Source organism: Nicotiana tabacum, chromosome 4 (genome assembly GCF_000715075.1).
Source record: "Nicotiana tabacum cultivar K326 chromosome 4, ASM71507v2, whole genome shotgun sequence".
In the NCBI taxonomy this organism is placed as follows: domain Eukaryota; kingdom Viridiplantae; phylum Streptophyta; class Magnoliopsida; order Solanales; family Solanaceae; genus Nicotiana; species Nicotiana tabacum.
Genome location: NC_134083.1, coordinates 22461687 through 22487997, shown reverse-complemented (window position 1 = coordinate 22487997; position 26311 = coordinate 22461687).

Genomic DNA, 26311 nt, shown 5'->3' with positions numbered 1-26311 from the left:
CACATGTATAATGACTTACAAAAAAAATTTCTTCTTTACCGATATCTTATATCCAAGAACAATTTCTCTATTTCGAGATCTATTATGCAAACAAGCTTAAGGGCAGACCATTACCCCATAAATCGGGGACTGCCAACCGAAAGATCAACGAGTTCGAGCAACACTCACTCGACTATAAAGCCCAAGAGCTACACCGACTCGAGTTCGAGCAACCATTCTCACTCGGCGATTTCGAGTTCGAGCAATCACTCACTCGACCATTAAGCCTACGTGCTACATTACTTCAAGTTTGAATCACTCACTCGACTAATAAGACTACGGGCCACATCACTTCGAGTTCGAACAAGCACTCACTTGACCATTAAACCTACAGGCTACATTACTTCGAGTTCGAGCAAGCACTCACTCGGCTACTAAGCCTATGAGCTACTCTTATTTTGAGTTTGAGAAATTACTCACCCGACCATTAAGCCTACGGGCTACATTACTTCGAGTTCGAATCACTCACTCGACTAATAAGCCTACGGGCTACGTCACTTCCAGTTCGAGCAAGCGCTCACTTGACCATTAAGCCTACGGGCTACATTACTTCGAGTTCGAGCAATTACTCACTCGATCATTAAGCCTACGGGCTACATTACTTAGAGTTTGAATCACTCACTCGACTAATAAGCCAATAGGCTACATCACTTCGAGTTCGAGCAAGCACTCACTTGACTACTAAGCCTATGGACTACTCTTATTTCGAGTTCGAGCAATCACTCACTTGACCATTAAGCCTACGTGCTACATTACTTCGAGTCCGAATCACTCACTCTTACTTCGAGTTCGAATCACTCACTCGACTAATAAGACTACGGGCTACTTTTGTTTCGAGTTCGAATCACTCACTCGACTAATAATCATGCGAGCTACGTCACTTCGAGTTCGAGCAAGCGCTCACTCGACCATTAAGCCTACAGGCTACATTACTTCGAGTTCGAGAAATCACTCACTAGGCCATTAAGCCTACGGGCTACATTACTTCGAGTTCGAATCACTCACTCGACTAATAAGCCTACGGGCTACATCACTTCGAGTTCGAGTAAGCACTCATTCGACTACTAAACCTACGGGCTACTCTTATTTCGAGTTCGATCAATCACTTACTCGGCCATTAAGCCTACGGGCTACATTATTTCGGTTTTGAATCACTCACTCGACTACTAAGCCTACGGGCTACTCTTATTTCGAGTTCGAGCAATCACTCACTCGACCATTAAGCCTACGGGCTACATTACTTCGAGTTCGAATCACTCACTCGACTAATAATCCTGCGGGCTACGTCACTTCCAGTTCGAGCAAGCGCTCACTCGACCATTAAGCCTAGGGGCTACATTACTTCGAGTTCAAGCAATCACTCACTCGACCATTAAGCCTACGGGCTACATTACTTAGAGTTCGAATCACTCACTCGACTAATAAGCCTACAGGATACATCACTTCGAGTTTGAGCAAGCACTCACTCGACTACTAAGCCTACGGGCTACTCTTATTTTGAGTTCGAGCAATCACTCACTCGACCATTAAGCCTACGTGCTACATTACTTCGAGTTTGAATCACTCACTCGACTAATAATCCTACGGGCTACTTTTGTTTCGAGTTCGAATCACTCACTCGACTAATAATCATGCGGGCTATGTCACTTCGAGTTCGAGCAAGCGCTCACTTGACCATTAAGCCTACGGGCTACATTACTTCAAGTTCGAGCAATCACTCACTCGACTATTAAGCCTATGGGCTACATTACTTCGAGTTTGAATCACTCACTCGACTAATAAGCCTACGGGCTACATCACTTCGAGTTCGAGCAAGCACTAACTCGACTACTAAACCTACGGGCTACTCTTATTTTGAGTTCGATCAATCACTCACTCGGCCATTAATCCTACGGGGTAACAATATTTCGAGTTCGAATCACTTACTCGACTACTAAGCCTATGGGCTACTCTTATTTCGAGTTCGAGCAATCACTCACTCAACCATTAAGCTTACGGGTTACATTACTTCGAGTTCGAATCACTCACTCAACTAATAATCCTGCGGACTATGTCACTTCGAGTTCGAGCAAGCGCTCACTCGACCATTAAGCCCATGGGCTACATTACTTCGAGTTCTAGCAATCACTCACTCGACCATTAAGCCTACGGGCTACATTACTTCTAGTTCGAATCACTCACTCGACTAATAAGCCTACGGGCTACATCACTTCAAGTTCGAGCAAGCACACTCGACTACTAAGCCTACGGGCTACTCTTACTTCGAGTTCGAGCAAGTGCTCACTCGACCATTAAGCCTACGGGCTACATTACTTCGAGTTCGAGCAATCACTTATTCGACTATTAAGCCTACGGGCTACATTACTTCGAGTTTGAATCACTTACTCGACCAATAAGCCTACGGGCTACATTACTTCGAGTTCGAGCAAGCACTCACTCGACTATTAATCCTACGGGCTACATTACATCGAGCTCAAGCAATCACTCACTCGACCATTAATCCTACGGGCTATATTACTTCGAGTTAAAATCACTCACTGAACCTCTAAGCCTACGGTCTATATTACTTCGAGTTTGAGAAATCACTCACTCGACTACTAAGCCTATGGGCTACCTTATTTCGAGTTTGAGCAAGCACTCACTCGGTTACAAAGGCTACAAGGTCCAAATTCGATCAAATTGCCTAAAGCCTTATGAAAACCTTCATAAGGCATGAATGAAACAAAATATTCACAAGGCAGAGAATAAAATAGAGGCAAGTCTGGAAAAGAAAAAATCTTTATATATATACAAGAATGTTTACTATGTCCGAACATGACCCTACACAAAAAACCAAAATGGAAACTAAGGGCTAAGTTTCTTGGTTATCTCTGGGGGCGGTCTCTTCTCTATCAGGATCCTCCCTGCTCTCGGACCCACTCTTACTCCCATCATCATCATCATCATCATCGGAAGCCAAGGCTTCAGCATCTGCTTTGAGCTCTTTAGCCTTTTTTATTTCTTCGGCGAGATTGAAACCTCGAGCATGGATCTCCTCAAGGGTCTCCCTCCGATATCGGCATTTAGCAAGTTCAGCAACCCAATGTGCTTGAGTGTTAGCGGTATCGGCTGCCTCTCTTGCTTGTACCTGAGCAGCTTCAGCATCCGCCCGATAGACGGCCACTAATGCATCTGCATTGGCCTTTGCTTTTTCGGCATCAAATTTAGCCTTGGCAAGTTTGGAGGCCAACCCAGCCTCGAGCTCCTCTATTGTTTTTTTGCTTGAATCAGGCTCTTCTCCTTCATTCTTTGAAGTTGGTTTTCGGCTGATAATAATTGGGCTCGAGCAGTTTTTTTTTCTGCGGCAAGACGGTCCATGCCATCTTTCCATTCCAAGGTCTCTGCCCTTATCATATCGACCTCCTCACGAAGCTTCCCAATCACCTCAAGCTTCTGTTGCATCAGTGAGATCGAAATATTAGCCACCGTTCCAGGATCAAGCCCATGGGTTTTTAAAATTATTATTACCTGTTCGGTTTGGTCTTGATGAGCCTTGGCCAACTCAGCTTAGAGGTCTTTGATTTCTTCTTCCCTTTGCCCGAAGAGGAGTCTAAGGGCGTTCCTCACCTCCGTGACCCGTTGGAGGTCGGCCTCGTATTGACGCAGCTCAGCTCGAGACCGAGAACATGCTTCTCGATGAACCATTAAGGCCTATGTAAGAAAGAAGAAAAGAAGTTAGATAAGAATAGCAAACATAAAAGTAATATCAACAAAGGGAGTTAAAGCTTATCCGATTCAGAGCTTGTTGCACTTCACAGAAAAGGCCCAACACATCACTAGGGCCAGCAACATCCTCGACTCCAGTAAACAAATCACAGAAGGGCTCCTCCCCTTATGAGACCGGCTTATCTCGAGGGCCCCTAAAGCTTGGGCTTCCCGAATCGTCCCTTCGGAAAAGGCAGGGAGAGTGGGCGAGTCTCCGATTACTATTGCCCCAAGCAACTCGCTTGGGGCGTTCTCCTCAGTTCGGAGAGCTTCAGGACTAGCCCCTTCTGATATACCCACTGTTTGTTGACTTCGATGGGAAGCATCCTCGATCTCTAACGATTCAAGGACTCTGCCTGAACCTTGCTCCGATATCTCCCCAATCCGAGGCGGAGCTTTATAAATCACCATCGATTCAGCTGCCTTTGGGGCATCGATGGTTTTCTTCATTCGGGCCACTAGCACGGACCCGTCGTTTTGTTCTTCTTCTTTGTCTTCATCCCTTAGACGCAGAACTGATTCTATGGTCAAAGGGATGGTATTCTTCCTCGGCTTACGAGCCATCCTCGTCTTCGGTTTTGGATCTTCGAAAGTGGAGGCCCTTTTTCTCTCATTATCCTTCACCGGTTTAGGAATAGAGGACGAAGCCTCTTCCTCGTCGGACGGGGGCCTCAAAACCGCATCTTTGCCTAGGCCTACACACAAGAAAATTGATTAAATATATGGAAAACGCTTTGTTCGAACTATCAACGATACCAGAAAAAGGCTTACCATGATTTTTGGCCTCCCATTGTCCCTTTGACAAATCACGCCATGAGCGCTCGGCATATGTAGAGGTCGAAGCTAGACCCTGTACCTAGTTCTTGAGGTCAGAAACTGCACTGGGCATCCAAGGAACCGCTGCATCACAAAAGGGGGATATCAGTGAGGAATAAATGAAGGGGCAAAATAGTAAGAGATAACAATAGGATTACACTTACGCTTCATGTTCCACTCCTCAGAAAATGGCATCTTTTCAGACGTAATTAGGTCCGAAGTCTTCACTCGAACGAACCTGCCCATCCAGCCTCGATCCTTGTCCTCGTCTATGCTCGAGAACAAAACCTTGGTAGCCCGGCGCTGAAGTTTTATTAACCCACCTCGAACGAGGCGAGGGAAGTACAATCGAATAAGATGGTCGAGGGTGAAAGGCATCCCCTCGATTTTGTTCACGAAGAAACGAATCAAAATAACGATCCGCCAAAAATAAGGATGGATCTGACCTAGGGTTATTTGGTATTGACGGCAGAAATCAATAATAACAGGGTCGAGAGGACCTAACGTGAAAGGGTAGGTATACACGCTTAAAAGCCCTTTCATGTGGGTGGTGATATCTTCTTCAGGAGTCTGGATTACTACTTCTTTGTTCTCCCAATTACAATCTTTACTTATTTGTTCGAGGTACCCCTCAGTTATCGAACACATATACCTCGATATTGGCTCACATCGGCCGGGAACCGACGAGCCTTTGTCGACCTTAAAATCAAAGGTAAGAACACACGCCCCAGGAACGCACTCCTCAGGCCGTGGATCTACCGGTATTTTATCGGCGACAGACTGTGAAGAAGAAGCTTTTTCTTTTTGAGGAATGGTTTTTGATGTTTTCGCCATTTTGGATTTAAAAATAAAAAATAGAAGGAGGTAACAAAGATTTGGTATTTTTGAAGAAAGATTTTGCAGTAAAAAATCACAGATTTACAGATGAACTCAGAAGAAGAACTTGAAAATTTTGGAGATTGAAGATGTAAAAGTGATAAATGGTAAAAGGAGGAGCTATTTATAGATTGAGCAATGGCGGTTCAATATCAGTGGTGGCCGACCACCGTCTGACACGCATTAAATGCCTTGGTAAACTAAACTGACGGGACAGCTATCATGTACGTCATGGTTGGGCTCGATGCAAATGTTAGTGCATATCCAATCGAGCCGTAGGAAAATCATATCATTTCTCGCTACATCCTTCCCGAGAAACGAGTGGATTATTTGTATACGGTCGAAACTGATTTCGGCTTTTGTACGACTGATCGAGATGGGATCATATTTGACCGAAGAAAGTCTTCATAATATCGAGATGGGATCCGAAGATGACACAAACGAGCTTCAAATTTCAGGTACAGGTCAAATACCGAGTTCAAAGTCATTATCGAGCTCGGGTCTGAATCGAACTATAATGAGATGTGATGGAATCGAGCTTAAGGGCCAGAGGCCAATCGATACCGAGCCCAAGTCATTACCAGACCCCGAGTCGGTATCAACCTCAAACCCGCATCGAGCTCTAAAACTAGAAATCGACCAATACCGGCCAATGCTGAGTCCGATCAAGATCGAGCTAATAGACAAGAGTCGTTGCAGCCGCACTAAGGGAGAGAATCTCGGCGGGAATTAGGAAAAAGTTGATTTATCATGGGTTCCCACTATGTATTTTTAATTATATCTAAAGTAGGATCTCACACTATAAAAGGGATAACTATATTTATGTAAAAGGGAAAAGTTTGGCATACTTTGTAACTGAGATATCATACACTCCCATATTGAAGAATTATCTTTTTTTAGCTTCATATATTGATTCATCTTGCTTAATCCATAATTCATCCCCTTCTCAACTTTGCTTATTTTTTATTCTTTACGGTTAATACTCGATATTTTCATTTTACTCTTACGATTTGTGTCAAGTTATACCACATACCCTTAGAACTACGTACAAATTTAACTCTATCCATTTTTCGGGTAAACAGTGATCTATTAAGGGAAAGTAAGTCAGTATCATGACTTTCTTTCGTAATTGATGATGTGTAAAAGTTGATCGAGATATTAGGGGAAAGTACTATGTTTACAGCTGATTAATGTCTTTATTTTCAACGAGTAACAATTGCACCTTCTTACTTAGTCTCCACCGTCCAATAATTTCTTTGCCAGATATTTTTTTATCGTAATATCACGTAAATTGAGGAAAATTTATGAGTAATTTATATCTTTACAAAGATTAATAATGTGTTCCAGCCTGAAAAGGTTTAGATTAATTTTTTTGGGTTAGGAGAAGCATTTTATTAAAACAAGAAACTAAGCTATCAAATAAAAGGAACTGAACCTGTTAAGTCTAAGTACAAAGTAGTACATTGATAAAGTAAAAGTGGGTGCGGGGGGGGGGGGGGATTTTTTCTAAAATAATGTTTGGGTTTTTACCAAAATAACAACCGAAACAAAATTAGTTTAAAATTGGAAAACAAATTGCAAACAAAAATATTCCTTTTACTTTTCCATCCACATGTTCAACCTTGCCAGTTGATGAACTATAAATTTGGAATTAGCTTTAAAGTTTAAATGTTGGAATCTACCTACAAAACTTTTGTTGGTAATTTGTGTTTAAAATCAAAAAATCAAAGAAGAAAAAAATATTAGTTCAATAAACAAAACATAAAATAATTTCTAGTCCACAAGTTGCTTGTGTATCGTTAAGGAATCTAATTCTCTCACTGTTGCCCAAGGTTATGGATTAATTGCTCTCAGGATAGAATGGAATAGCTATTTTGTAGAGGCACTATAAATCACAGAATTTCAGCGAACTCAACAAACTGAGCAAATCACACTTGACGCTTATATTTATTTGAAAAATAATGCAACAAAAAGAGAAGAGAAGTTTTCAATTTTTCCATATTTTTAAAAGGAGGCTAAGCTTCTAAAATTATAGATAATGAAAGGGTGAGATGAAAAGGTACAATTTAAAATGTGCATCTTCCATTTCATTTATACCTATTCACGAAACTTAACAATAACAAATTTTAAATCGGAGATTCTTTAATTTTGAACTTTTAAGTAATTAACAAAGTGAAAGGCTAATTTTCTCTTGACATACATACACAGAGTACTTAACGCCTAGAGGGGACATGCATTGACATGTCTTTGCAAAAAGCTTACTTTGTTTTAATCAAAATAATTACTTGAATATAATAGTAGGTCTAATTTTGTCCTTAATATTTCATCTTCAGCACATATAATCTTTATCTTTGCTAAAATGGAGCACTTATAGTCTAGTTAACACCAAACCCAAACAAAAGGCGCAAAACTAACGGCTCCTTTCCACGTGCAATGTATGTGACAATAGAAACAAGACCCACATTGGCTCATCTTCTCCAAATAACCATTTCAGCGTAACCATTGACTTGTATGGCTTCAAAAGCAAAACCGCGTGGAAAATCCAGATGAAATTCTTCTCTGAACACAGCGTGTAATGAAGGATTAGCATGACTAGTGACATAATCAGTCCCAAAATGGGCAGTGTATACAGGTAGAACCGAGCTCGATGCTTGATCGAGCATCTGGAATAATAAATCAGGCTCGACACATTTGTAAGAGATCGAAATTATAGATGAAACTGAGTTCGATATCGAGGTTCGAAGTTCGACAAGACCATCAGATTTGTCTTTGAGTTTATCGAAGGCACGACCGATCCTGCTTCTAACGGCCTCGAAGAAGAGCTTTGCCAACTCATCGGATAAGGATCCGTGATTCTCATCATTAACCAATTATTATGGCGAAAATCACGGGATTAAGTCAAAAAGGGAGCTAACGGTCCACATAATTTCATATAAAATAATATCTTAAAAGTTTCATCTCCCCAAAATATATAGAGGGGACCGAGTAACTAGGGAGGGGATTGTAACATACTTCAAAGAACAAGATACTATTTTTCCAGCTCTGTTCATATTATTCCCGCTTCAATAATATCACATCTAAATTCGAATGAAGTTAACCTTGCGAGGCTTAAGTTGTTCAATCTGCATGGTTTGCATTTATTTTTCTATTTATTCTTCCATATTAAATCTGATTTCTCACTTTGTATCAAATTAGATCATATATCCTTAAAATCGCGTATAAATTCAATCGTTATCCGATTTTGGGGTAAATAGGCATAATTAAACTATACCATCAGTTCTTATCTTAAAGGAACTATTAACAACACTTTTCTCCTTTGTTGTTCTTGAAACTGTCTATAGGTTAGGAATCAAAAAAATTCTGCTCAACCCACAATAGCATAAATATGAGTAATTCAAAAGCCAAGCAAATTATAATATTACGGCTAAGACTATTCAATTGGACAAACTGTTGATATGATTAGCCAGTTTAATTACTTGAACATGGGGCATTAGCAGTTCCATATACAGTTTCAGTTTACACGACTAATTTCTATACAAGTTCCGAGCCGTCGGGGATGAGTTTTTCTTTCATGACTGCAAGATAGAAAGCATGTAGCTTCGCAAGTAATTAGGGATTAAGGGTGAACAGGGAAAAATGTTGTTTTAGGAAGACGACCTCTATTATGCTCATGTTTTTACTGTCATGTGCACTGCACGTGGGATGGGGCCGTTAGTTTTGTACCTTTTGTTGGGTTTTGCTGTTAACTAAATTATATGTGCTCCATCTTAGCAAAGATAAATGACTATATGTGCTCAAGGTAAAATATGAAACAAAATTAGACCTACTCATGTACTTAAGGAACAATTTTAGCTAAAAACTCTTGTACCTGAAGAAATATATACCACACATACGTATATCTAAATGTCAAGTTTAAAAAATGTCTTCTTGTGAGTTTTGTCTCGACACCAAGAAATGACAATCAGCCATCCAAATAGGAGTGCAACTACGTCTTGTCGTCTGCGCTAATGGACATTAAATAGAACTCATTGTCTCACTACTAGAAATTCGATAAAAATTAATCAAAAATATCGACCAATTTTGGTCGGTAATAGCCAAGAACCGTCCAAAACACGACCATTTACGTGTGGACGGTATTTTAGAGGTCGGAAAGGAATACCGACCAAAGTTGAATGAAAATTACCGACCAACCTTGGTCGGTATGCTCTACACCCGACCAAGCTTGGTCGGTGTATTAAATTTATTAAATTTTTTGTACCGACCAACGTTGGTCGGTATTGAAAATTATTTTTATTTTAAATTATTAAAATTTAAAAAAACCGACCAACTTTGGTCGGTAAACTCGATTGGGTAGGCAGAAAACCGACCAAAGTTGGTCGGTAATGTTGAATTTTGGGAATTCATTGTACATTAACCGACCAAAATTGGTCAGTAAACTGCAATTTAATTTTTTTCTTATTAGTAACCAACCAAGGTTGGTCGGTTTTCTGGGTTTAATTTTGGATAAAAAATACCTATTTTGGTAGCTACACCACTTGCCAAATCAAAACAGCATACCAATACCCCCCCCCCCCCCATTCAACTCTAACAACCACCAAATCACCACAAATCCAACCAAAAATCCAACAACTATGACAACAACAACCAAACATCCAATTAATACTTTAAAACTAACAAATTAAAGTTCAATTAAACATAACAATCCAAAACCAAGTTAAAACTAATTACAACAAAGTTCAAAATTGCTCAATCTAATTCAAAACTAGTTCTATTAGTCTAGTTCAAAATATTTAAAAGTATTGGTCGAGGGGTGTTTTGTAAAACATCATCATCACCATCTGATGAACTTTCATCTACAAGACGGTATAGAGAACGGTCTTCTGGAGGACGGAAAGAACGATCACGGGGAGAATGGGAGGAACGATTACGAAGAGGACGGGAGGAACGATCACATGGAGATTACAGTTGAGGAAACAAATATGCATTGAGGAATACTTGTTTCACTATATACATGTTGTAAGATTACAATTGTCAATGATCTGGTCATGATTTGATATTGCAAAGTTGTATTCTGGAGGTGGGGTTACATGGAAACTGTTGAATTTTTGCTACAACATAAATGACGTTGTTTGGTGATTCCATGCCAATGGGATAAAGCGTGAATTGCAAATTCTAAAAGAGCACGGTACAATCTTTCTCAAAAATATCATACGAATTTTTCCCTAATTTGATCCGTCGTTACGTGTTTTATCACAAAAGATGTGTGTTGGAAGGATTGTCAAGAGAATTGGCTCAGGTATGTTAAGACTATCCTTTCTTTCTTTTTGGCATGATCCAAATAATACAGATGAAACGAGCAAAATACGCAACCTCCATAAATGACTCTATTCATAGAAGTATTAGAGATGCCTACGTTCTTGATTCCCCATGTGAATTATTATTATTTCTTCTGTTCATTAGTCTCAGATATTTGATAAAGTGTATCCGAAAGGCATTTTGATTTTATGACATTCTGAGAAATCCTATTAACACATTTCATATGCATTTCATTCATTTATACATGTACAACGACCCATGACCATATGGAGTTATATACGCGTATATTATATGTATATGGGATATGAAAAAAGGTTACGGCGTTATATACGCACCACCACCTAATCAGCTGGTATACGTTGATGATTTGCCCACAATGGCCGAGATGATATGATGGGATTCCCTCAGAGGCTTGATGATGTTATGAACGCATATACCTATTCATGGTATGACATTTATACGCATATGCATGACATTATAAATATGAAATGATTCATAGAGTTATTTAGACTTACATGTTGAGTCTTTTACTCCATGTTTCTCTCATGTCTATTACTTACTGATTTTTATTTCCTTACATACTCGGTACATTATTTGTACTGATGTCCCTTTTTACTGGGGACGCTGCGTTTCATGCCCGTATGTCCCGATAAATAGGTTGAGAGTCCTCCAAGTAGGCTATCAGCTCAGCGAAAGATATTGGTGCGCTCCATTTGCTCCGGAGTTGCTATTTGGTCAATATGATTAGGACATGTACTGATTGGTATGGCGGGGCTATGTCCCGACCTTTATGAAAATTATGTATTCTTAGAGGCTTGTAGACATATGTCATGTACGTAAAAGATTGTATGGTTTTGTCGGCCTATGTTTAGTGTACGGGTAATCATTTTGGTCTTATAGGCCCGTATGTCTTATGTATAAGTTGGTATTGTATGTTTTATTCTAGTTATCCTATGGCAGTCTTTCCGTCTCATTTACCTATGATAGAATGACACGAAAAGATATGTTATGTTGGTACTCGGTTGAGTAAGGTACCGGGTGCCCGTCGCGGCCCATCAGTTTGGGTCGTGACAAAAATATTATCATAGCAGTTCTGTCCTAGGGAGTCTACAAGTTGTGTCTAGTAGAGTCTTGTTTATGGGTGTGTTATGCACTACACTTATAAGAAGGAGGCTACAAGGCATTTAGGACTGTCACTCTTTCTTCTTACTCTAGATTATGTGGTAGAGCTCAGTTGTAGGAACTAAATTTCCTAAACTCTATCTTATTCATAATACGAAGATGCCTACATCTAGAAAGACGGTTGGTAAGAGATTGCATGTGGATGTGAAAGAGTTGAGTCGGAGGAACTCGATTTTGCATGATGCTTTTGATGAGTAAATGTAAGGTCTTCAGTAGATCATGTGTGTACTAAGACGTGTAAGCCTTTTGATAAGGAGCCTTAAGGCAGGAATATCTATCCACCCCTATGGTTAAAGGCAATGAGAGATTCAGAAGATAGATACAAGTTTCAACAATTAAAAGAAGTAACATGAAGAAGGGTACGAGGCGCTCAACTAATAAAGATTATCAATATTTACAATCCAGGCAGAGGAATATAAGCCTTTTGAGTTACCTTAAAAAACCAGAGGTATGTACAATTGGCCACACCCATCTCATTTATGCCCTATGGGGGCTAACAAATGTAGTATAAGAGAAGACATGATATCCGGATCTAGCTTGGGTTAGGGTAACCCAAAAATAGTGCATGGATTATTAGCATTAGTTGATACTTCAGAAGGATAGCGCAAATGTGGTAATAGATATCCTTGTAAGACACCCAGATGGTGCATGCTAGAATAGTACACCTAGATATGAGTACTACAAATATAGGCACTGGAAGCCTTGAAGGGATAAATATTACCTTAGTGTTGCTCCCGTCCCTAGTAGAGAAAGCATGTTAGGTAAACCCGAAGATCCAGTGGATGGAGCAAGGGGAGCTAAAAGCAAAATAATATCTTGCCGAAGTTCTCAGAATAAAGTGATAGATAGAAATGTTAGCAAGGAAATAAGAAGAGAGTTAATGAAGCATTATGAGTAAGATGTGATACATGAATGACAACGGTAGAAAAAAATGACAGTATCACAGAGTCAATAGTCAAGTGAAGGAAAAGACGAGAGGTGACAGGCCTTGAAGCAACAAAAGAGTATAGGCCATGAAGTCATATCCTTATTTTGGGAAATAAGTTCGTGACTCTCCAATGTGGCTACCAGTAGGAAAAGTTAGACCCCTGAATAATAGAAATCAGTATGGGTTGGTGAACAAGATAATCTGAACATGAATTAGGGACTGAGTGATTTGATAATGGTCGACATCATAAGAATTTCATATTTGGTTCCTACGATAATAGAATGGACAACAGAAGAAGATTCATGTGAAATTCAGAGAATAGTCATTCAGGAAGACGCTTCTCTAAAGCAAGCAATGTGAGCAAAGTTAAGGTTAAGGGACTGTAAGTGCCAGTTATACTAAGTGTCACCCTCGCGAGTAAGGAAATTTGTTATCCTTGGTACAGAAGGATTACCGCGAGGCGAGTAAAGATCATCGATGATGTGAAAATACGCCAAAGATAAAGAGGTAAAACATATATGGGTAGATCGTCGCAGCGCTAAATCTTAAGTACTCCCCTAAAGGGGGAATATAGAGTGATATGGCATTAAGTCAGAATTAAGTGCTTCTAGTAATTATGAAATGGTAAAGGAAGAATGCGATAAAAAATGAAAAAGGAATGCACTTATCCAAATCCTGCAGATATGCTACGATTCCAGAACATTATACAAACACGGCGTCAATGAGAGGAAGTAAGGGTTCTTGCCCGAGATGTTATTGATAGATAAGGAGCATGTGCGAGACGCAAGTTAATATAAAGGAGATAAGCCAAGAAGATTACGCGGAATATTGATATGAGAATGTGCCAACGAGTAGTTAGTAGTTGATCCAGAAAGAGCCTAGTTATGGCCAGACAAGAGGATACAGGCAAATCAATAGATCGTGCAAGATAAACATAGTGAACTCCCAACATAGTGAATCCAGTCTCGCAAATAATGATATCGTGACCCTTGGGAAATATTCAGTTAAGAGTTGGGGTAGTTAAAGGTACCGTATGAATGTTATGGAAATAAAAGATAGTCTCACTGGGAAGATGATCAAAATTTCAGTTCAGGAGCAACCCTACAAGCACAAGGGCGTGGAAATAAGTAATTAAGGATAATTATAAGTGAGTACGAACATCAAGAATTCCATCGGGTATTCGATGTAATAAGTTTGCAGCTTTACAAGAGTCAGAGGGTCCTCCCTAAGTACTACAATGAAAGGCTAGCTGAGGAAATAAGGAAGAAGGCTTCAACCTAAGCATAGTAACTTGAAGAGGGAATGATCATGTAAAAATAGTCTCACTACAACATTGCATGCGCTCTATGAGAAAGTGGCACTTACCGTGGCTAATGAACGGGAAGTAAAAGAAAAAGTAGGATTCGAAATCACATGACTTACACAAAAATTCTGGCATACGTGGGAACTAAGATAAGTTAAGTATGCATGCAACAAGGGGGTAGAAAGACCAGGAAAAATAATAGCTTACGTTTAAAGAAAGTTGAGAAGGAACGAAAGGAATTATTCGATCAATGATCCAGAGTTAGTTACATTATGAATGCACTCAAGATTTCAGAGTATAATCCATGCAGCATATATGTTGACAATCATACAGCCGTAAAAGACTCTGGTATAAGTTAAAAGAAAGAATTGAGTCCAGGTCATAGACAAATGATTGAATTGTTAAAAGATTGTATCATGGATATTTCATAATGCCCATGAAAGGCTAAAGTAATAACTAATACCAGGAGCCACAGATCGGAAGATAGCATAAGCCTACGTAAAGGCCGTTCAGAAGGGAGAGGAAACTAAAGAATTACATCAACGAAGTAAATCAGGAGTCTGATTATTGGACCCAGAAAATTATAACATAGCAGAATCACTCTTAATATCAGAGGTATAAGAGAGATAGTACAACAACCATATTCTATAACAGCTCTACAAGAAAGCCAGTTAGAAGAGTATTAGCCTCATAAGAAGCCAGTATAGAGCTACCACCGGATTGTGTATACACTAGAGGTGCAAGTGTTATAATAGAGCTTCAAATTGTGGATGTGAATGATACCTATGTGGAAGGGAGGACATGGAAGAGATAAAAGATGTGATGCGATACTTTAAGGTAATTAAGGTAAGGGTGGACAACGTACGGGATACTCAAATACAAAAGGTTGTGAATGGTCCATGCTTCGGATAGATGGCTAGAAGTGCGGGGATTCGGTATCCAGGAACGATAGCAGCATCGTCAGTGGCATGTCTTCCAGCTTATGGTTTCTAGGTATCGAGAAGTCTAATTAAGAGAGTAAAGAAGAGTTAGAGACGATGTGATGTATCGCTTGATGTTCCAAAATGATATAAGGAAATCTATGATGCAAGCAAGTTGAAGGAAGATTGCGAATAGTATAAATAGATATGTGTAGGTCGCAAGCTAAAGTATGGTAGAGCGACAAAGTTTTAGGAAGACATGAGTAAGGATGAGAAAAGGCGAGTGAGAAGGTGACCAGAATGGATAAATCCTCGGGATTAAGCTCATGAAAATAAGAGAACAGATGGTTTCTCTAAGTTATAGAAAGCTCAGTATAGCCGGAATGAACTCAAAGGAGTCTAAGACTAATAGCATTTAGAAGAGATGGAATGTTGCCTTGGTAGTAGAATACGGGTGTAATTGTGATAGATAACGGATGACGTTTGGGCCTTCGATTGAGTAATGACTTGAAGAGGATTTCATGAATTGTACGAGATTAAAATACCCATGAAAGGTGAGTCACATTGGGATGCTATAAAATACGGTTATGGAAGTATGGTATCGCCCCAGGTGGATCAGTCTAATCATTTCAGCTGTTCCCCGAGGAGACGTGAGCCCTAGCGGCAATGTATTACGTAAGAAGTTTCAAGTCTTCAGTGGTAGATTTTAGATCAACATTGAAGTGAATCAACAATGGATGGATAAAATTTACAAAGTATGAGATGAGATTAGGCCATCAGTCTTAAGATGAACAGTAATGAAGAAGCATTAAAGGACTCAGATTTATACATATATGATAAGCAACGAGAATAACCTGGAGTTTGGAAGCAGACCTCAGTAACGGTAAATCGAAGTAAGAGTTATGATATAGTATGACCTATCTAGATGTAGTAAAGTCATACGAGTAGATAACCGAGTCTATGAAATAAGATATAATAATATTCGTAAGCTCGATAAAGTACCGAGCGAAGAACTTCAGTATACCTATAGATGCCCAGAGGGACATCTTATTAAGCTCTGTATATGTTTACAAAGTGAGGCCTAGAGATTGGCCAAAAGGTGGAGGGAAAAAAGAGAAAAGAGTCGCATATGCGCACTTACAAAGTCAGAGTCGAACAGGGTACATGATAAGAGGTAACAACAGTTACAAGATTGGAAGGATTCCAACCACAAGTCATGGTGTGAGAAAAAGGCCTAAAGAGGGAATGCCCTGACCTTTGGGATTCATTCACAAAACAGTTGCCTAGATGGCAAGAGGAGTACTAAAGTATTCACAAGTACTCCTCATGTTACACCCTATATTTTCGTATGTAAAAATGCGTCGTAAGCAAACTAATGTAGGACAAAAAAATGAGATAATATTTAAAAGTATATAAAGTAAGTTAATCATGTTACCTCTGAGGTTACAAATATTGAAGATCATGAACAACAAGTACAAAGAGGGTTGGACAGTTCAGAAGCTAAAGCAATTAAATAAAACAATGTTTCATCGAAAGTCGACAAGTTGGGAATGTTATAACATGTACCTTTGGGGTGAGACTAGGGTGATTAACATGATAAAGAGATTATGGTATGATTTATATTAGTCGTATTACATCCGTGTGTTATGTTTTTAAGTCAAGCGAGTTGTGGAACAAAAGTCGATGAAAGTCATCACAAGTTACATTCATAAGTTTTACTGAAACTTTGGGTCAAATGTAACTGCAATTTTCTCCCAATATACTTAGAGTTATGGTGTGTTCCACCCATCAAATTAAAGATCTATGAGTCTATTTTCCAACTCATTAAACTCATTTGTCAATACGACATCGGAGTAGAGAGATATGTGCATTTTTGCGATACTGCGCAAGCTGCTAGGTGACAAGTAGGTGTGTCACCTACTTGCTTAAATGAAAGCCCAAAAATGGGCCATTTCGGGTCGTCCAAAGAGGCCTTTTAAGGGCCTATTTTCTTCATATATTAGACTTAAAATAGAGCATAATAACCAGACATAAGCTCTGCAAAGAATCCTCCCAAAAATTTCCCACAAACCCTAATTGATTTTCTCTCCCTTTCAAGTTCCAATTGGAGGTAAAACTTAGAGTTTGAAGAACCAAGATAGGAGCTGAGTTATCCAACAAATAAGGTGAGTTTACTTCTCTCTTTCATCCATTTTTTCTTCTGTAAATTCATGGTAAGTCGTTCTATACTTGTAAGAACTCACGGGATGGTGATCGGAAGCCGTGAGTTCGAGTTATTCACTTGTAGCGGACTGTTTTGTGGACTGTTTTGTGTTGCTGTTGGGCTGCGTGTTTTATTACTATTTTGTGGAGTTTTGGAGGAGGAAGGGGGTTTATAAACACCATATAAATGTAGGGTGGTTGGCTGGTCGTTCGTCATAACATTTTCGGGTCGTTTGACACTACTACGGTGGTCGTTTTGTGTACGAAGAGATTGGGGTGTGTTGGGTTGTTTTGTAGTATTTGATGGTGTATATAGGGCTGGAAAATGATGTATATATGTTGTTATTGTTCTGTCCTTGTATTGTTGGTGTTATCTTGAAGTTGGAGGAAGGGCATATTATAGGGGAGATGCTGCCCGTTTTAATACAAAATAGGTTTGTCGTTCGTTGTGCGATAGTTGTACCTTTCGTAACTTAACGATAGTATTATTATCATTCTTGTAGATTAAGGTGCGAAGAGGTGAGTTCAACTTGGTGATTGAAAAGATTGTGATAAGGTATGTTAAGGCTAAGCCTTCCTTCATTTTGGCATGATCTCGTAGCTACATGTGTTAGTAATGAGACAAAAGAGAAGTTCATATTCATGAATTTATTCACACTATTCTAGTCTCATAAGTTACAATATTATTCCTTATCGAGACTCTATATTCAATTTTAGTATTGTCTTCTTTCAGTCAAGAGAGCAGCAAGCCTATATATACAGTATTACAGTATTTTCATTACCATCGAGCTATAATCGATGGGCAGGCCCCTATTGGGCAACCTCTGATCAGATGGAAAGTTATATACCGAGCCTACTGTGGCCGAGCGCCTATGAGCGAGCCCAGCATGGTCGAGATACATAGCCTAGTATGGCCGAGCGCCTATAAGCGAGCCTACTATGGCAGAGCAGTTATATATACCGAGCCTTATAAGGCCGTACAATTATTTTACTTACTATATTGAAGGAGTTGAGTCAGTATCAGCAGGTAAGTATATCTCCAGATCATCTTTGACTCCCAGTTAATTTCAGTTATCATATTATCAGTTCAGTTTCAGATTTCAGTTATTTTATTGCCTTACATACTCGGTACATTATTTCGTACTGACGTCCCTTTTTGGGGGGCGCTGCATTTCATGCGTGCAGGTTCAGACAGACAGACGGGTAGACCTCCTCAGTAGGTGTTTTCCGAGTTCCGCCTGATCGGTAAGCTCCACGTCTTTCGGAGTTGCCAGGACTAGAGTTTTGTGTACATCTTATGTATATCTGTATATATGTTATGGGTAGGTCGGGGCCCTGTTCCGATCACAGTACATCTATCAGTAGAGGCTTGTAGGCATATCATGTTGGTTAGTGCATTATGTTGGGTTTGTATAAATTGGTGGTTTGTTAGCTGTAGTAGCTATGACGGCCTTGTCGGCCTAGCTTTATATTGATATTTAGTTAGTGCTAGTTTCCATTCAGTTTTATATTTTGCTTCGCAAATTGTCTTGCAAGGTGGCCCCATGGCCAAAGTATGACATTATGTGTTCAGAGTCCCTTAGTCGCAATTTGGTACGCCAGGTTAGGCGAGGCACGGGGTGCTTGTCTCGCTCCTAGGTTCGGGGCGTGACACCTCAGTTATAAGTTATGGAAATGATTAGTGCATCAGTCAACATTCGAGGACGAATGTTCCAAAGGGGGGAATGATGTTACATCCCGCATTTTCGTATGTTAAAGTTTCGTCGTAAGTTAATCGACGTAAGTTCAGTAATGAGATTATTTTGGGATTATAAGTATTATGCTATTTCAAACAAGGGATAAGTAAATTCGTGAAGGTGAGAGAGTAAACTAATCGAAGAAAATGAGTTTCGTCGAAGTTTGACAATTTGGGATCCAATACGGTCCGAGCCATAATACCCCGTATTTATGGATTAGTGCCATACAAGGTACTACATGACCATAATAGTAAGGTGTATAAGATATGTTAAAAGTGAGTAGTATTTTAAGTAAGTTGAGATAATTCTTAATTATGTGGGTAATTGATTAATTATTGAATAATGGGAGATTATCTAGTTAATTAAAGAATTATTGGGTGATTAATTAAGATATTTTGATGAGATTAAGGATCCCCCCCCCCCCACATGGCAACACCCCTATTTCCATTTAGTGACTCTTAATTTGTTATATAGGTGTCACACGTAGGGGATTAGGTGGATTAGTCATCTAATAAGTGGGTCACACCCACTAAGAACTTGTAACGACCTGACTTGTCGTTTTAAGAATTTATGCCATGTTCAGTGACTTAAGATCTAGAGCAGCTTCACAATATGTATTATGACCTGCGGGTGTGGTAGAGTTTGAAGTACTAAAGATTCGGAATTTAATTAAAAGAGCAATCCTTATTTAGAAGCTTAAATGGAAAGAGTTGACTGAAGAGTTGACTTTTGAGAAAACGACTCCGAAATAAAATTTGGATGATGTCAATAGCTCCGTATGGTGATTATGGACTTAGGAACGTGTCCGAAAAATTATTTGGAGGTCTGTAGTGGAATTAGGCTTGAAATGGCGAAAGATGAATTTTTGAAAAGTTTGACCGAGGGGTTGACTTTTTGATATCGGGGTCGGAATCCAGTTCTGAAAAATTTTCATAAGTCCGTTATGTCATTTATGACTTGTGTGCAAACTTTGAGGTCAATCGGACTTGATTTGATAGGTTTCAGCGTCGAATATAGAAGTTAAAATTTCTTAGTTTCATTAAGCTTGAATTGGGGTATGATTCGTGATTTTAGCGTTGTTTGATGTGATTTGAGGTTTTGACTAAGTCCGTAATAGGTTTTGAGACTTGTTGGTATGCTCGGACGGGGTACCGAGTGAAGCGGGTGAGTTTTGAGGTGGTTTCGGGCCATTTTTAGTTGTTGGTTTTTGGCCACAGAGGTATGCATCGCGATCGCGGACAAACGGTCGCGATCAAGAAGAGCAATTTTGTTGTTTAGAGACTGTGAATCGCAATTGCGGAAGCCTTTTCGCGATCGCGTAGAGGAAACTCCTGCCGCACTGACCCAACTTTGGAAGCTCATATCTCGCAATCTATAAGGAATTTGGAGATGATCCAAACTAAAAGTTGTAGACCTTTGTATCTAGTTTTCATAAAGGTAAACCATTTGTCATTTGGAGGTGTGTACAAAAGGTTATGGTAGATATACTACAGACTGTCCGGGAAGAGTTTGGAAATCTCTGTTGCATATGGATAACTTTGGAAGCTTATATTTAGAAATCTATAATGAATTAGGAGATGAGAAAGAAATGAAAGTTATAGTTCTTGAAGTCTAGTTTTCAGAAAGTTAAACTATTCATAATTTGGAATTTGGTACAAAATGTTATGATCATTATACTATAGGTTGTCTGGAAGAGTTGGGGAGTTTGTTCTTCGCGATCGCGATTGGTTTTCCGCGATCGCGAAGAGCAATTTTGGGGCTGAAAAATTTTATGCTTCGCAATCGCGAAGAGTAAATACCTGGGCAGTAGCTATATTTCGAGGTTTCAGCCATTTTTAACATATTTGGAGATGAGCTCGGATTGAAGCGATGTTTGGGGTGATTTTCACCATATGGATTGGGGTAAGTATTCTATATCCTAAAGTGTTTATATTTCATGAATCTATGATTATATTTATCGTTTAATTTGGATTTTAATTGAAGAAATCAAGATTTTTGTAAAAATCCTCCAAAAACGAAAATTTAAGATTTGGAGATCGAGTTGTTATTGGAATTCGATAAAATTGGTATGGTTGAACTCGTATCGGAATGGGTGTTCGGATTTCATGAAAATTATTCCGGTTTCCTAGGGGTGGGCCCTGCATTGACTTTTGTTGACTTTTTAGAATAAATTTTTAATTCGACGTATTATTATCCGAAATTATTTCCGATGAATTTTAATGAAGTTATATAATTAATTTTGGATAGATTTGAGAAGTCCGTAGGTCAATTAAAGCAAGAAGGCAATTTGGGACTACGGAATGGTATTCCTGGAGATCCCCCTGCCCTGCATATTTACTTTGGGACTACGGAACGGTATTCCTGGAGATCCCCTACCCTGCATATTTACTTTGGAACAATAGAACGGTATTCCGGGAGATCCCCCAGCCCTGCATATTTACTTTGGGACTACGGAGCGGTATTTCGTGAGATCCCCCTGTCTTGCATATTTGCCTTTGGGACTACGAGGCGGTACCCTGGGAGATCCCCATATCTTGCATATTTTTCTATGGATGCACTTGCCGTTGGTTATTTTATTTTTCCATGATATGTAAATTTTTGTATTCTTCCGTGATGTATTATTTGATTTTTTTATGTGTTTTGGTATTCCTTGTTGTATTGTGTTGGCTTTGGCTCTTTGTACAAGACTCTGCAGATTTGTGTTTATGGTTTTTACTGGTTTTCGAGAATTGAGTTGTTTAGAATAAAAGAAATTACTATTATATTTTAATTTAATAAATTTTACATCCAAATTAGTAGTCGTCGGATGCTTCATTTTAATTGAAATGTCATTTTCTTCACCCAAACGAGTTAAAAAAATAAACTCATTTCTTTGATGATTTCTTACTTGATTTAATAATTCTAAACTCACTTTAGTGGAAATAAATTGATCATATGGATCTTATATACATTGAGGATATTGGCATGTGAATTATCCGTGCAATTGTGATATAAAATGAGGGCACGAGGTGGCGAAAAAATATGGTAATTTAATTATGGGCACGAAGTACCGTGAAGATATGAAAATAGGATGAGACCAGTATTTTTATGATTTTGAAATGAGGTGTCACATGGTAACTTTTCAATTGAAGAATTATATTCAAAATATTTATTTGGAAGCATTTTTATTTAGAAAGTATTATATGAAAGAATTATATTTGAAAGATATTTTATTTGAGGAAAATTATATTTGAAAGAGAGTTATTTGGTAGAATTATATGTGAAGGACATTTATTTGAATAATTTGATTTAATTGGGTGCACTTGTATTTATTATTTGTTGAGCGATATTAAATGGTGTTTTGTTGTCTTGATGTGTATATCACCGGTTGTTTTATGATGTCCTTATTGTTATTTGTTGCCTACTATCTTGTATATTACATTGCACATGCTATTAGACTAGTGAGTATCTTGACTGTATCTCATCTCTACTCCACTTAGGTTAGTCTTGATACTTACTGGGTACCGATCGTGTTGTGCTCATACTACACTTCTGCACAGTTTTGTGCAGAGCCAGGTATTGGAGATATCGGACTTGAGCAGAGTTAAAGCAGGACCGTAAAGATTTAAGGTAGAGCTGCTTGGTCGTCACAGTCCCTTGGAGTCTTTTCATTTCATTGTACTGTTAATTTTTAATCAAACAGTATTGTATATTCGGTCCTTGTGATCATTCCATGTATTCAGTTAGAGTTCGTGACTAGTACTACCAGTCTTGGGAGGTTGTATATTCTTATTTGTTCCGCTGTTAGTTTTGATTACTTATTTAATTAAAAAAAATGGCTTCAAATATGTAATTGAAATTGGCTTACCTAGTATTAGAGACTAGGTGCCATCACGACACCTGTGGCGGGATTTTGGGTCGTGACAAGTTGGTATCAGAGCTCTAGGTTCATAGGTTCTACGAGTCACGAACGCATTTAGTAGAGTCTTGTGGATCGGTACAGAGACGTATTACTTATCTTCGAGAGGGTACAGAGCTAGTAGGAAAACATTCACTTCTTTCATTCCTTATCGTGCGGCATTTATTCAGCTTGAAGCATATATCTTATGTTCTTTTGCATCCACTCGTTATCAACTATGCGCCAACGGTTTGTGATACTACAGAGTGGTTATAAGGGTGCCAGGTTTGTTCAACCATTGTTACAATGTGTCATCCAGATTGAGGATGCGGAAGTATTTAGAGATCATTCAGTTGTGAACATGGGGGTGCAACAGGTTCTGACATCTGGTTAATAAGTATGATCTTAAGAAGGTTTAATTAATTACCTAATTGTGACAATCGTGGTAGGGTCATGAGGTGGATGTAGATATGAAGATAGTTGGTGGTGTTAGAGACTACGTAGTTCGTATGGGATTTCTATTTAGCAAATGGTACATACTAGCAGCCAAGGCACTGGAGAAAGCGAGTTTAACTGTCACGAGGATGACATGCGCCAAATAAATGACTTGAGGTATCTTATGATCGGTGTCCTACGAGCGATAAGGTTAGTATTGTGGATCATCAGAATGTGTCCTATGGCTTCGTGCCAAGTGAGGGGAGTCCACTATCAACGATCGGATTACGGGGTCATGTGTTATATCAGTTTTGGCCTGAGATGTATTTATGTGGTAATGAAAGGTTCTCCGAAACTTGTATATGATTAATAGGCGAGATTTGTATGGGATGATGTTGGGGCTTGCGGTATTCCTGCGTCATTATTAATTTTACATTTTAGTACCAGCGGGGTCACAGAAATAATTTCAGAATATTCGGGGTGCTACAGTAAGTTCTTTTAATGCACCACTGATACGGGGTTCTTACGGTGGTTATTCCAGTTATCCGGCAGAGATTTAGTATGAGCAGCCACGCCCGCAAAGGGGTTGTTATGAGAGTGGTGATACTAGACACATCAAGAGAAATTGTCCCAGACTTGGGAGGGGTGGATTTCACCAAAGCACTCAAGCTACAAGCTTTATTCCAGTTAATACTCCACGTGCACAGTCAGCTAGAGGTGAAGGACATGAGGGTAGTGGGCGCCTAAGAGGTGGAGACCCGACCCGTTAATATAATCGCTATGATTTGGCCAAGGCCAATACACCAGATGGTGTCGTTACAGGTACGATCCTGATTTTGTTATAAAAGGATATTTACCTTTATTTGATTCGGTTCTGAATACTGAGGTGAGTTCTCCTATTATGCTCCGCTTATGGGTGAGTTTCGTAATTTTTGTGACCCACTTATATATTTATCCTTGTTGGGAGATTTGAAGATGTGAGCCTGTATCTGTCATTTTATTTTTGTACACCATTGAAGGCTATAAGTCCAAAAGAAATTTTTATTATTCATTACAGTGGGTTTAATGTGTTTCGGAATAATTGATTCTAATTTTTATGAATTATATTCCCTACCGGTATAAGGGTTCATTCTGTGTTGTGAAAACTGTTTATGAAATATATTGCAAAGAAGAAAGAAAGGAAATTGAAATTTCAGTTGGCACAATGTGCAAAATACTTGTGATTCGGAGTTGAGGACGAGATCCTCGAATTTTTATATGATGTGAAATATTTAAACCGGGCTACAAGCCACAGTGGAAGTTATATAAGGACGAGGTTCTTGTGGTGAAATATTTATGAGTTTAAATTCTCCTTTTGTGAAATTAAAATTTGTATTATAGTATTAATAAGGAGTCATGCCTGTTAGGCTTATTTGATAATTCTTTTATGTGTTTCTGTGCATATTTATCCATAATTGTGAGGAAAATATTGAGTTTTATCCCACGAGGTGAGTGCCCAGGCGGCGTTAAATGTGGCTTGTTAAGTCCGATAAATAGTTATGAGGTCTTCATGCCTCACATTTTGCTGTCATTGTTGTGAAAATTCGAAATGAGGTTTTTGGTTAATATGAGGTTAATTGGCGATGTTGTAATTAATTATGAACAGCTATTAAGACTAGAGATGTGGTTATGGGCATACGTATGATGTGTGTGTAGGCACGTGTTGCTACCACCGGTTGAGGCTAATACCGTGCGTTGATATGAAAATCATACTTTTTGAAAATGTTTGGAGTGTAAGAAATTGGTCTTAAAGTTTACAAATATGGATAAAAGAAATAATCTCAAATGAGATGGTGTTGTCGGGCTTATCTCAAACGCAGTAACGTGGGATAAATCGTGAGTATATGTGTAAAAGTAAAATCATCAATTTGGTAACCTCAGAATAATTCTTAGCACGTTCGAGGATGAACGTTTGTTTAAGAGGTGGAGAATGTAACGACCCGACTTATCGTTTTAATAATTTACGCCCTGTTCAGTGACTTAAGCTCTCGAGCAGCTTCGCAATATGTATTATGACCCGCGGGTGTGGTAGAGTTTGAATTACTAAAGATTCAGAATTTAATGAAAAGAATAATCCTTATTTAGAAGCTTAAATGGATGAGTTGACCGGAGAGTTGACTTTTGAGAAAACGACTCCGGAATAGAATTTTGATGATGTCAATAGCTCCGTATGGTGATTATGGACTTAGGAGCATGTCCGAAAAATTATTTGGAGGTCTATAGTGGAATTAGGCTTGAAATGACGAAAGATGAATTTTTAAGAAGTTTGACCGGGGGGTTGACTTTTTGATATCGGGGTCAGAATCCAATTCTGAAAAATTTTCATAGGTCTGTTATGTCATTTATGACTTGTGTGCAAAATTTGAGGTCAATCGGACTTGATTTGATAGATTTCGGCGTCGAATATAGAAGTTAAAAGTTCTTAGTTTCATTAAGCATGAATTGGGGTATTATTCGTAATTTTAGCGTTGTTTGATGTGATTTGAGGTTTCAACTAAGTCCGTAATAGGTTTTGAGACTTGTTGGTATGCTCGGACGGGCTACCGAGTGGCTCGGGTGAGTTTTGGGGCGGTTTCGAACTATTTCTAGGCCATTTTTAGTTGCTAGTTTTTGGCCACAGAGGTATGCATCGCGATCGCGGACAAACGGTCGCGATCACGAAGAGCAATTTTGCTGTTTGGAGACTGTGAATTGCGATCGCGGAAGCCTTTTCGCGATCCGCGATCGCATAGAGGAAACTCCTGCCGCACTGACCCGACTTTGGAAGCTCATATCTCGCAATCTATAAGGAATTTGGAGATGATCAAAGAATAAAAGTTGTAGCCCTTTGTGTCTAGTTTTCAGGAATGTAAACCATTTGTCATTTGGAGGTGTGTACAGAACGTTATGGTGGATACA